Source organism: Mustela erminea, chromosome 3 (genome assembly GCF_009829155.1).
Source record: "Mustela erminea isolate mMusErm1 chromosome 3, mMusErm1.Pri, whole genome shotgun sequence".
Taxonomy (NCBI): domain Eukaryota; kingdom Metazoa; phylum Chordata; class Mammalia; order Carnivora; family Mustelidae; genus Mustela; species Mustela erminea.
The window spans coordinates 21,608,333-21,622,085 of NC_045616.1; positions in this window are offsets into that span (position 1 = coordinate 21,608,333).

The following is a 13,753-nucleotide window of genomic DNA, read 5'->3' on the forward strand; positions in this document are numbered from 1 at the left end:
GATTTCACATATGCTGCGGGACCAGGGAGGACCACTGGAAGTCCTGGGCTGTGATTTCAGTCGCTGGTAAGGGAGTGAGGAATGGAATTGACCTTATATACCTGGCCAGCTTCTCATTCATTCTTTGTCCTTCATTCATTCGGTCATTCATCAGTTGGTTTGCTGTCATGCACCAGGTGTGGTGTTGGGTTCTGAGACACAGCTGTGAAGAAAATAAGATCTAAGTCCCTCTGGGGGGTCATAGTTCAGAGAGATGGATACCTACATAAGCATAGGAATTGATTAATTAATTAATTAATTGGCATAGGAGATACGTTGCCTAATAGAAGAAGCAGAGTCTCTGTGGGTACAAACAGGAAGGTCAATTACCTGAGCCCAGCAGTAGGGGTAGGGGGCGGGGGGCCAGAGGGAGTTCTCAAGGGATGTTGACAGGGGAGATCTGCAGCATGAGCAGGAAGTTTTCCGGACCTTGCCTGGCAGGGATGGAGGGAAGGAAGGAAATTTCAGGAGGAGGGACCTATCCATTCCAAACCCTTAAGATGTTCTTTAGTATGTCTGGGGCATGAAATCTGAGAGAGACGAGTGACAGGACATGTGGTCAGGAAGGGAGGCAGGGTTTCGTGGGCCATGTACACAAGTTTAAACTTTGTTCTTTGGGCAAAGGGAATTCACTGGAACTGTTAGGCAGAGAAGTGACTCTGTCACAAGAGTGTCTCAGAAAAGTCACTTAGGGGACCGTGTCTGGGGAGGATCTACCTGGACATCAACATAGATGGCAAGCTCACAGTCTTCTGTGTGGGGACCATGGTCCTGCATGGGACTATGTAGGTCACTGGAGTCAAGTGGGCCAGTGCATGGGAAGTTGTTTTCTTTTTTGTATGAGGTTGGCCAGAGGCCATCAAGTCTTCATTCCATTAAGAGCAACATGAAATCAGTGAAAAACTCCTGAGATTATACAAGGCAGAGCTTTCTTGGCATTTAAAAAATAACATAACCTCAGGACCTGAAAAGGGGTCTGGTACCTATAACAACAGAATGGAAAAAGCAGCTGGGGACCAAAAAAAAAAAACAAAAAACCCCAAACCAAAAAAAACAGAAGATGAGGGATTCTGGGGCACAAAGCCCCAGAAATCTTTTTTTTTAAAAATGATTTTATTTATTTATTTGACAGAGAGAGATAACAAGTAGGCAGAGAGGCAGACAGAGAAGGGGAAGCAGACTCCACGCTGAACAGAGAGCCCAACGTGGGGCTCGATCCCAGGACCCTGAGATCAAGACCCGAGCCAAAGGCAGAGGCTTAACCCACTGAGCCACCCAGGCTCCCCAGCCCCAGAAATCTTTTTTTTTAAAATTTTTAAATTTATTTTTATTTTTTATAAACATATATTTTTATTCTCAGGGTACAGGTCTGTGAATTGCCAGGTTTACACACTTCATAGCACTCACCATAGCACATACCCTCCCCAATGTCCATAACCCCACCCCCCTTTTCCCAACCCCCTTCCCACCAACAACCCTCAGTTTATTTTGTGAGATTAAGAGTCACTTATGGTTTGTCTCCCTCCCAATCCCATCTTGTTTCATTTATTCTTCTCTTACCCCGTTAGCCCCCCATGTTGCATCTCTACTTCCTCATATCAGGGAGATCATATGATAGTTGTCTTTCTCCGCTTGACTTATTTCGCTAAGCATGATACCCTCTAGTTCCATCCATGTTGTTGCAAATGGCAAGATTTCATTTCTTTTGGTGGCTGCATAGTATTCCATTGTGTATATATACCACCTCTTCTTTATCCATTCATCTGTTGATGGACATCTAGGTTTTTTCCATAGTTCGCCTATTGTAGACATTGCTGCTATAAACATTCGGGTGCATGTGCCCCTTCGGATCACTACGTTTGTATCTTTAGGGTAAATACCTAGTAGTGCAATTTCTGGGTCCTAAGGTAGTTCTATTTTCAACATTTTGAGGAAACTCCATGCTGTTTTCCAGAGTGGTTGCACCAGCTTGCATTCCCACCAACAGTGTAGGAAGGTTCCCCTTTCTCCACATCCTCGCCAGCATCTGTCATTTCCTGACTTGTTAATTTTAGCTATTCTGACTGGTGTGAGGTGATATCTCATTGTGGTTTTGATTTGTATTTCCCTGATGCCGAGTGATATGGAGCACTTTTTCATGTGTCTGTTGGCCATCTGGATGTCTTCTTTGCAGAAATGTCTGTTTATGTCTTCTGCCCATTTCTTGATTGGATTGTTTGTTCTTTGGGTGTTGAGTTTGCTAAGTTCTTTATAGATATTGGACACTAGTCCTTTATCTGATATGTCGTTTGCAAATATCTTCTCCCATTCTGTCAGTTGTCTTTTGGTTTTGTTAACTGTTTCCTTTGCTATGCAAAAGCTTTTGATCTTGATGAAATCCCATAGTTCATTTTTCCCATTGCTTCTGTTGTCTTTGGCGATGTTCCTAGGAAGAAGTTGCTGCGGTTGAGGTCAAAGACGTTGCTGGCTGTGTTCTCCTCAAGGATTTTGATGTATTCCGTTCTCACATTGAGGTCCTTCATCCATTTTGAGTCTATTTTCATGTGTGGTGTAAGGAAATGATCCAATTTCATTTTTCTGCATGTGGCTGTCCAAGTTTCCCAACACCATTTATTGAAGAGGCTGTCTTTTTTCCATTGGACATTCTTCCCTGTTTTGTCGAAGATTAGTTGACCATAGAGTTGAGGGTCTATTTCTGGGCTCTCTATTCTGTTCCATTGATCTATGTGTCTGTTTTTGTGCCAGTACCATGCTGTCTTGATGATGACAGCTTTGTAATAGAGCTTGAAGTCCGGAATTGTGATGACACCAACTTTGGCTTTCTTTTTCATTCCTTTGACTATCCGAGGTCTTTTCTGGTTCCATATAAATTTTAGGATTATTTGTTCCATTTCTTTGAAAAAAATGAATGGTACTTTGATAGGAATTGCATTAAATGTGTAGATTGCTTTAGGTAGCATAGACATCTTCACAATATTTATTCTTCCAATCCAGGAACGTGGAACATTTTTCCATTTCTTTGTGTCTTCCTCAATTTCTTTCATGAATACTTTATAGTTTTCTGAGTATAGATTCTTTGCCTCTTTGGCTAGGTTTATTCCTAGGTATCTTATAGTTTTGGGTGCAATTGTAAATGGGATTGGCTCCTTAATTTCTCTTTCTTCTGTCTTGTTGTTGGTGTAGAGAAATGCAACTGATTTCTGTGCATTGATTTTATATCCTGACACTTTACTGAATTCCTGTACAAGTTCTAGCAGTTTTGGAGTGGAGTCTTTTGGGTTTTCCATATATAGTATCATATCATCTGCGAAGAGTGATAGTTGGACTTCTTCTTTGCCAATTTGGATGCCTTTAATTTCCTTTTGTTGTCTGATTGCTGAGGCTAGGACTTCTAGTACTATGTTGAATAGCAGTGGTGATAATGTGACATCCCGGCCATGTCCTGACCTTAGCAGAAAAGCTTTCAGTTTTTCTCCATTGAGAATGATATTTGCAGTGGGTTTTTCATGGATGGCTTTGATAATATTGAGGTATGTGCCCTCTATCCCTACACTTTGAAGAGTTTTGATCAGGAAGGGATGCTGCACATTGTCAAATGCTTTTTCAGCATCTATTGAGAGTATCATATGTTCTTTCTTTTACTGATGTGTTGTATCACATTGATTGTTTTGTGGATGTTGAACCAACCTTGCAGCCCTGGAATAAATCCCACTTGGTCGTGGTGAATGATCCTTTTAATGTACTGTTGAATCCTATTGGCTAGTATTTTGGTGAGAATTTTCTCATCTGTGTTCATCAAGGATAGTGGTCTATAGCTCTCTTTTTTGATGGGATCCTTGTCTGGTTTTGGGATCAAGGTGATGCTGGCCTCATAAAATGCATTTGGAAGTTTTCCTTCCATTTCTATTTTTTGGAACAGTTTCAGGAGAATAGGAATTAGTTCTTCTTTAAATGTGTGGTAGAATTCCCCTGGGAAGCCGTCTGGCCCTGGGCTTTTGTTTGTTTGGAGATTTTTGATGACTCTTTCAATCTCCTTACTGGTTATGGGTCTATTCAGGCTTTCTATTTCTTCCTGGTTCAGTTGTGGTAGTTTATATGTCTCTAGGAATGCATCCATTTCTTCCAGATTGTCAAATTTGTTGGCATAGAGTTGCTCATAGTATGTTCTTATAATTGTCTGTATTTCCTTGGTGTTAGTTGTGATCTCTCCTCTTTCATTCATGATTTTATTTATTTGGGTCCTTTCTCTCTCTCTCTCTCCTTTTTTTTTTGATAAGTCTGGCCAGGGGTTTATCAATCTTATTAATTCTTTCAAAGAACCAGCTCCTAGTTTCGTTGATTTGTTCTATTGTTTTTTTGGTTTCTATTTCATTGATTTCTGCTCTGATCTTTATGATTTCTCTTCTCTTGCTGGGTTTAGGGTTTCTTTCTTGTTCTTTCTCCAGCTCCTTTAGGTGTAGGGTTAGGTTGTATATTTGAGACCTTTCTTGAAGTTTCCTGAGAAAGGCTTGTACCGCTATATATTTTCCTCTCAGGACTGCCTTTGTTGTGTCCGACAGATTTTGAACTGTTGTATTTTCATTATTGTTTGTTTCCATGAATTTTTTTGATTCTTCTTTAATTTCCTGGTTGACCCATTCATTCTTTAGAAGGATGCTGTTTAGTCTCCATGTATTTGGGTTCTTTCCACATTTCCTCTTGTGATTGATTGCTAGGTTCAGATCACTGTGGTCTGAAAATATGCAGGGAATGATCCCAATCTTTGATACCGGTTGAGACCTGATTTAGGACCAAGGATGTGATCTATTCTGGAGAATGTTCCATGTGCACTAGAGGAGAATGTGTATTCTGTTGCTTTGGGGTGAAATGTTTTGAATATATCTGTGATGTCCATCTGGTCTAGTGTGTCATTTAAGGCCTTTGTTTCCTTGTTGATCTTTTGCTTGGATGATCTGTCCATTTCAGTGAGGGGAGTGTTAAATTCCCCTACTATTTTTGTATTATTGTTGATGTGTTTCTTTGATTTTGTTATTAATTGGTTTATATATTTGGCTGCTCCTATGTTAGGGGCATAGATATTTAAAATTGTTAGATCTTCTTGTTGGACAGATCCTTTGAGTATGGTATAGTGTCCTTCCTCATCTCTTATTATAGTCTTTGGCTTAAAACCTAATCGATCTGATATAAGGATTGCCACTCCTGCTTTCTTCTGTTTTTCATGAGCATGGTCAATTGCTTTCCACCCCCTCACTTTAAATCTGGAGGTGTCTTCGGGTTTAAAATGAGTTTCTTTTAGGCAACATATAGATTTATTTTTTTATGCATTCTGATACCCTGTGTCTTTTGATTGGGGCATTATAGCCCATTAACATTCAGGGTAACGATTGAGAGATATGAATTTAGTGCCATTGTATTGCCTGTAAGGTGGCTGTTACTGTATATTATCTCTGTTCCTTTCTGATCTACTACTTTTAGGCTCTCTCTTTGCTTAGAGGACCCCTTTCAATATTTCCTGTAGAGCTGGTTTGGTGTTTACAAATTCTTTCAGTTTTTGTTGTGTAAGCTTTTTATCTCTCCTTCTATTTTCAATGATAGCCTAGCTGGATATAGTATTCTTGGCTTCATGTTTTTCTCATTTAGTGCTCTGAATATATCATGCCAGCTCTTTCTGGTCTGCCAGGTCTCTGTGGATAAGTCTGCTGCCAATCTATTATTTTTACCATTGTATGTTACAGAGTTCTTGTCCCGGGCTGCTTTCAGGATTTTCTCTTTGTCACTAAGACTTGTAAATTTTACTATTAGGTGATGGGATGTGGACTTATTCTTGTTGATTTTGAGGGGGGTTTTCTGTACCTCCTGGATTTTGATGCTTGTTCCCTTTGCCATACTGAAAAAATTCTCTCCAATATACCTTCTGCTCCCCTCTCTCTTTCTTCTTCTTCTGTAATCCCAATTATTCTAATGTTTTGTCTTATGGTGTCACTTATCTCTCGAATTCTCCCCTCATGGTCCAGTAGCTGTTTGTCCCTCTTTTGCTCAGCTTCTTTATTCTCTGTCATTTGGTCTTCTATATCGTTAATTCTTTCTTCTGCCTCATTTATCCTAGCAGTCAGAGTCCCCATTTTTTTTTTTAAGATTTTATTTATTCATTTGACACAGAGAGATCACAAGTAGGCAGAGAAGCAGGCAGAGAGAGAGAGAGAGAGAAGCAGGCTCCCTGCTGAGCAGAGAGCCCGATGCGGGACTCGATCCCAGGACCCTGAGATCATGACCTGAGCCGAAGGCAGCGGCTTAACCCACTGAGCCACCCAGGCGCCCCAGAGTCCCCATTTTTGATTGTACCTCGTTAGCTTTTTTGATTTCAACTTGGTTAGATTTTAGATCTTTTATTTTTCCAGAAAGGGCTTTTATATCTCCTGAGAGGGTTTCTCTAATATCTTCCATGCATTTTTCAAGCCCATCTAGAACCTTGAGAATCGTCATTCTGAACTCTAGATCTGACATATTACCAATGTTTGTATTGATTAGGTCCCTAGCCTTCGGTACTGCCTCTTGTTCTTTTTTTTGTGGTGAATTTTTACGTCTTGTCATTTTGTCTAGATAAGAGTATATGAAGGAGCAAGTAAAATACTAAAAGGGTGGCAAAGACCTCAGGAAAATATGCTTTAAACAAATCAGAAGAGATCCCAAATTGTGAGGGGGGAGAAAGGGGATAAAAAGAGGTTCAGAAAAGAAAAAAAAAAAAAAAGAAACAGTTAAAAAAAGAAAATGAGCAAAGAAAAAATATAAATAAATAAATAAATAAATATATATATATTAGATATACTAGTTAAAAAACGTTAAAAAAAAGAAAAGGGTAAAAGTTACAAAAAGATTTAGCAGAAGAAGAGAGAAAAAAAATTGAAAAAGAAAAAAAAATTAAATTAACTGCAAGACTAAAGAATCATGGGGAGAAAGCCATGAGTTCCCTGCTTTGCTTTCTCCTCCTCTGGAATTCCGCTGCTCTCCTTGGTATTGAAACTGCACTCCTTGGTAGGTGAACTTGGTCCTGGATGGATTTCTTGTTGATCTTCTGGGAGAGGGGCCTGTTGTAGTGATTCGCAAGTGCCTTTGCCCCAGGCGGAATTGCACCGCCCTTACCAGGGGCTGGCTGAGTAATCCGCTGGGGTTTGCTTTGGGAGCTTTTTTTCCCTGAGCGCTTTCCGTAGAGTTCTGGAGGATGGGAATGAAAATGGCGGCCTCCCGGTCTCTGGCCCAGAGGAGCCGAGAGCTCGGGGCTCCACTCCTTAGTGTGTCCTCAGAGAACAGAGCCCAATTACTCCCATCTCTGTGGCCTTCGGCCGTGCTCCGAGCTCACCGAGTCTGTGACCAGTTTGAGGTAACCCCAAGCTGGGAGCTCACTCCTCGGCTCTGTCTCTGTAGCCAGCTTCCCCGTTCTAATACCCACAAGCTCTGCGACACTCAGACACCTCCGATCCTTCTCTGACCCTGCGGGACCTGAGGCCACGCTGACCCCGCTTGGGCTTCACCCCGGTTTAGCCTCTGGAGCGATGTCCCTCAGCGGAACAGACTTTTAAAAGTCCTGACTTTGTGCTCTGTTGCTCTGCCGCTTGCCGGGAGCCGGCCCCTCCCCCCGCGGTCTATCTTCCTGTTGCTTTGGATTCACTGCTCTGCCAGTCCTACCTTTCAGAAAGTGGTTGTTTTTCTGTTTCTAGAATTGCTGTTCTTCTTCTCTTCGATCTCCCGTTGGATTTGTAGGTGTTTGGAATCTTTAGATAAGCTATCTAGCTGATCTCCTGCTAGCTTAGGTAGTCTCAGCCTGCTACTTCTCCACCATCTTTGGTCCCCCCTCACCAGCCCCAGAAATCTTAACATGATTAGAATTTAGGTCACAGAAAAGAGCCCTTCCAGCTCCCAGGCCCCTCTACCTTCTCTTCCTGACCTCCAGCCTCTTGAGGAAGAAAGGGTATTCTAGAGACCTTTGCTCAAATTTCCTTGTACGGACCCTTTGCATATAATGCATACCTCGGTTTTTTCTCTTGAGAAAAAGATTATGTTAATAACTGTGATGATTAAATGAGGAGTGCCACCTGAGGAGATGTGCATATACCCCGGCTTGTCAGAGAAGGGAACATGTGCTAACTTGTAAATCTCTTAATGAAACCTCTCTGGGCCAGACCTGTGCTTTCCCCATAGGCAGGGCTGTTTCTCTGGAACAGAGAGGGCCCTGCCTTTATGGCTTCCTTCTAATTAAGCCATGGAGTTATGACTGGACCTTGCCACAGGGAACATTTTCTTCTGAAGAAGTTATAAAAATGTCAGAACTTCCTTCTTTGAAAATGGTTGCTGAATTCCTTATTATTATTATTATTTTACTTGACAGATCACAAATAGGCAGAGAGGCAGTCAGAGGGAGAGGGGGAAGCAGGCTCACTGCCAAGCAGAGGGCCTGATGTGGGGCTTGATCCCAGGACCCTGGGATCATGACCTGAGCTGAAGACAGATACTTTAATCCACTGAGCCACCCAGGTGCCCCTGAATTCCTTATTTATCCAACACTGTCTCTTCTACCAAAGACTGTGTGTGTGTGTGTGTGTAAGAGAGAGACCCAGATCTGCTCAGCCATTGAAGAAATAATCTTAAAATAATAAAGATAAATTCAGTATGTCTCTGTGAGTTTAGTTCTGCACATTTTTATGCCTCGCCTGATCTGTCTCTGGGTGTAAAATATTTACCCTAGTGTGTATTTTAAAAGAAGAAAACTGATGCCAGGCTCAGGAAAGGGAGCCACTCCTGAAATCCTCCTTAGCTTTACTTTTGAGAAAAGTGAGGCACTTCTGTAGAAGTATTTCTAGGACATGAAGGCAGCCTCTAATCACACTCATGAAAAACCTGTGATTCTTTCAAGCACAATGCAGCGAAGGTTTCTTTTTCTTAGTGTGTTCGTGTGTGTGTGCGCGCACGCACGCATGTATTCCTGTGTCAACATTGAGATTAACAAAATCCCATACCTGATAAAGGGTTGGTATCCAAAATTTATATTCTCAAATGCAACAACCCCCCCAAAAAACCAAAAAACAAAAAATCCATTTAAGAAGTGGGCAGAAGACATGAATAGACATTTTCTCCAGAAAAGACGTCCAGATGGCTAACAGATCCATGAAAAGATGCTCAACATCACAGAAATGCAAATCAAAACCATGATGAGATACCACCTCACACCTGTTAGGATGACTAAAATTAACAATACAAGCAACAACAGGTGTTGGTGAGGATGCAGAGAAAGGGAAACCCTCTTACACTGTTGGTGGGAATGAAAACTGGTACAGCCATTCTGGAAAAGAGTCTGGAGATTCCTCAAAAAAATGAAAAATAGAACTACCTTACAGTCCAGCAATTGCACTACTGGGAATTTATCCAAAGAACACAAAAATACTAATTCAAAAGGACACAAGCTCCCCCATTATTTATAGCAGCAGCATTATCAGTAATAGCTAAATTATGGAAAGAGCCCAAGTGTCCATCAACTAATGAATGGATACTGAAGTTGCGGCATATATCTGCAATGGAATATTAGGACTGCACCATCAAAAAGAATGAAATCTTGCCATTTGCAAAGACATGAATAGAACTAGAGAGTATTACCCTAGATGAAAGTCAGTCAGAGATTTGATTTCACTCATATGCAGAATTTAAGAAACAAAACAAATGAGCAAACAGGAAAGAGAGAGAGAGAGACAGAAAAAGAAAGAGAGGGGCAAACCAAGAAATAGACTCTTGACTGTAGAGAACACACTGATGGTCACTAGAGGGGAGGTGGGTGGGAAGACGGGTGAATTAGGTGATGGGGATTAAGGAGGGCCCTTGTGATGAACACCAGGTGATGTATGAAAGAGTTAAATCACATGTTGGACACCTGAAACTAATATTAACTTGTATGTCGTCTAACAGGAATTTAAATAAAACATTTTAGAAAATGATGGGTCAGATGCAGAGTGTAAGAAGGAACCCGAATCATGGCAATGCTGTCAATACCCTGTGGCTTGAAAGTAATGAAATTCCCTGAGTGGGGATATGCTGTTTATCTTCCCTCTTAGACACTGGATGCCATTTATAAGTTCCACACAGCTACTGTATTTAGAGCCTTCTTGCTCTCCATTTCTGAGGGTGTGTCATTATTATCTCCTTTGTTCTTAGAAAGGTAATCTTTATCACACCACCAATTGCCACGAATTGTTACTATAATGAAACAATGTTCTCCACGGAATTTGTTGTACCAGGATTTGATCTTTCTTGCTATTTCTTGGGCTGCCTTCCTAGCTAGTGGTTTAACTGAACTCAAATTCCTTCTGTCTGTTGACCACTTCAAAGCTTTTGTCTGGAAATTAAGCTGATAAAGTAACAGAAGTCTTTGCCCCACTCCAGTGGGGCAGTCCAGTTTCTTCGATTGGAAGTGGGCTACGTAGGATAGCGTGAGAAGACTTCAAGTTCAAAGGTTTTAAGAATGATTTGGAGAATCGGGAGTGAAAAGGGATTAACATGAGTGAATCTGAAATGTTCTTTTGCCCCCAATACCACTGAACATGGATTAGAATTTAGGTTTCTTGTAGAGCCTCATTAGATATTAGACTGCTTTCAAGTTCTAACACTCAGCTGTTCTTTCAAAATCTATTTTAAAGTTCTAGTTGAAGATCTTGGAATACATTTCCACTTGCTGGAATGTAGGATGTGAAGAGGTGAAAGAAAAGTCAGGCTGGGAAACACACCGCAGACCAAAACTGTCCCTTCCGTCATCAGATGTGCAAATGGAAGTCAGCCAGGAGAGGAGAGAGAAGCAGAGGTGGTTTTGTAATGCGTGGAACGTGTAGCTGTTTAAAAGTGCTAACCACAAAGGGGCAGGTGCAAAGTGCTCAGTCAGGGCTCCTGGTGAAAAGCCCACACTGTCGGAATGACAGGGCCACCAGCGTGGGAGGTGTCCTTGTTTTTCGTACCCAGGCTGGAATTATGAAGCTATTAAGACACAGGTTTTTCTCCAAGGGAGAAGACCTGTGATGTTCTTTAAATAGAATTTCCAGAGCTGATTACATATTCATGCTAACAAAGCTCTAGCTGTCAATCTGGGGACCTTTGAAAACAATAGAAGAGCATAAATTCTGGCATTGGCCAGACCCAGGTTGGTATCTGTTACTTTGGTAGATTACTTAATCCCTATTATTTAATCTTAAGTAGTAAGTAATTACTTCATGTCCTCATCTGTGGATGAGTGAGGTTAATAATAGGATTGCGGGACTCTTGAATGAGATCCTGGACATTGGGCATTCTGGGCAGTACCTGGCAAGCAGGATCTGTTTCATAAATGGTCTTTATCAATCATGGTTCACATTATGAAGAATCGTGCATCTCGGGCTTCTTTTGAGAGAGATTTCTTATTATCTTTACTCACCTGCTAAGATGACTTGTGAGACCTTCAGAATTTGCGTTTGCTGCTTGTCTCCTATTGACCGTTCATTCCGTGACCCTCCCACAGGTCTTACCTATTACCATTCTGTGTGCTTGGCCAACTTCCAACTTGCCAGTGTCTGCCATTTTCTAGTGCAAGAGCTTCTTCTGAAGCTGTAGAAGTCTACTCTGCCTGTGCGCTTGGTAGAAGGAAATGAGGGAAATTAACAGCTCCCCAGGAGCAGTGCTCAAACAGTGACTGGTGGTCCTTGCTCTTCAGGTAGGATCACTGTGTTTGTCAGAAGTTCTCCCTCGATTGGCTCCACTTTCCTACACTATTACAAGGCCAATAACATCGTCTTCAGTGCTGGTCTTCTCTTCCTGATCTCTCACTGTTACTTTCTTATGGGGATTCCTTCCATTTCTCAAATTAATGATTGGAACCAGAATGTTAATTACTGGGTTTGACTCTGAGAGAACCCAAGTCATTTTCTTGAGATGAAAAGTTGTCAAGTTACCTTCTACCACAAGATACTAACTAAAAGAGACACTAAACTTTTCATTATGGTTAACTCATAATTCCAGGCACACGTTTTTTTGGTTACAGTATAGTTTAAATAATTATATAACATAGAAGTGATATAGAAAGTGTAAGGACACAACTGATTTTATAATTAAATACATTCACTTTAAGAATCTGAGTAGGCATCAGTTATACAAAATGCTAAGGGAAAGTAATCTAAGACAAAACAGTTTATGATTTAAGAATAGGGCTCCTGGGTGGCTCAGTGGGTTAAGCCTCTGCCTTCAGCTCAGGTCATGGTCTCAGGGTCCTGGGATCGGTCCTGCATCGGGCACTCTGTTCAGCAGGGAGCCTACTTCCCCCTATCTCCCTCTGCTTGCCTCTCTGCCTACTTGTGATCATCTCTCTCTCTCTGTATCAAATAAATAAATAAAATCTTAAAAAAATAGTTATAATTTGCAGAATCGAGTCCTGTTGAATTCTGTTGAGTGCACACAATAGTGATTGGTGTCGGGGATACTTAATTAAGTTGAGAGCCATTGACCAAGTTTAAAAGAATGGATATGTTTTGGGAATGGGTGGTCCTTCTTATTTTTTTAGTTCTTAGTTACTAAAAATGTATAATAAAAAGTGTCACTCTCCACTCTTTCCACATTGTTCGCGTTTTTGAAGAGAAAGAAAAATGGAAAACAAAGTGTAAGTACTTTCTTAACGAAAACCACTTTATTGATAACCTTAAAGACGCCTTTATTTTTTTTGTAAAGATTTTACTTATTTATTTGACAGAGATCACAAGTAGGCAGAGAGGCAGGCAGAGAGAGAGGGGGGAGGAAGCAGGCTCCCTGCCAAGCATGGAGCCCGATATGAGGCTCAGTCCCTGGACCGAGACCATGCCCTGAGCTGAAGGCAGAGGCTTTAACCCACTGAGCCACCAAGGCACCCCAGATGCCTTTATTTTTTTGATTTAAATTCAATTACCCATCCTTAGTTTTTGATGTAGTGCTCAATGATTCATTAGTTGCATGTAACATCCAGTGCTCATCACATCACATTAAGGAGGGCATCACATCATGCCCTCCTTAATGCCCAGCACCCAGTTACCCATCCTGCCACCCACCTCCCTTTCCACAATCCTCAGTTTGTTTCCCAGAGTCTAGAGTCTCTCATGGTTTGTGACCCTCTTTGATTTCTTTTTTTTTCCCCCTCTTTGATTTCTTCCCATTCAGTTTTCCTTTCCTTCTCCTATGATCCTCTTGCGCTATTTCTTATATTCCACAACTTCAATTGGGAGGTTGTAACTGCATAACTTACAGGGGTAGTTTGAACTCGTAGTGTACTTCTAAGACGTAAATGAGTAGAGTCAAAAGGAAGAGCTTGATGGGTCAGGAAGGCTAAGAGCAGAGCTGGAAATCATGTTTGATCACACATGAACAGTTAACAACTGCTTTAATTTTTTTTTGTCAGAAATACAAATTCCATGGTGCCTGGGTGGCTCAGGTGGTTAAGCAATTGCCTTTGGCTCAGGTCATGATCCTGGAGTCCCAGGATCAAGTCCCACATCAGGTTCCCTGCTCTGCAGGGAGTCTGCTTCTCCCTCTGACCCTCCCATCTTTCATACTTTCTTTCTCTCAAATAAATAAATAAAAATCTTAAAAAAAATACAAAATCCAGGCAAGAGGCACCCAATATTTAGGATAATGTTGATAACATGATATTAACGAGATAATATGATAATATCATGTGATAATATAA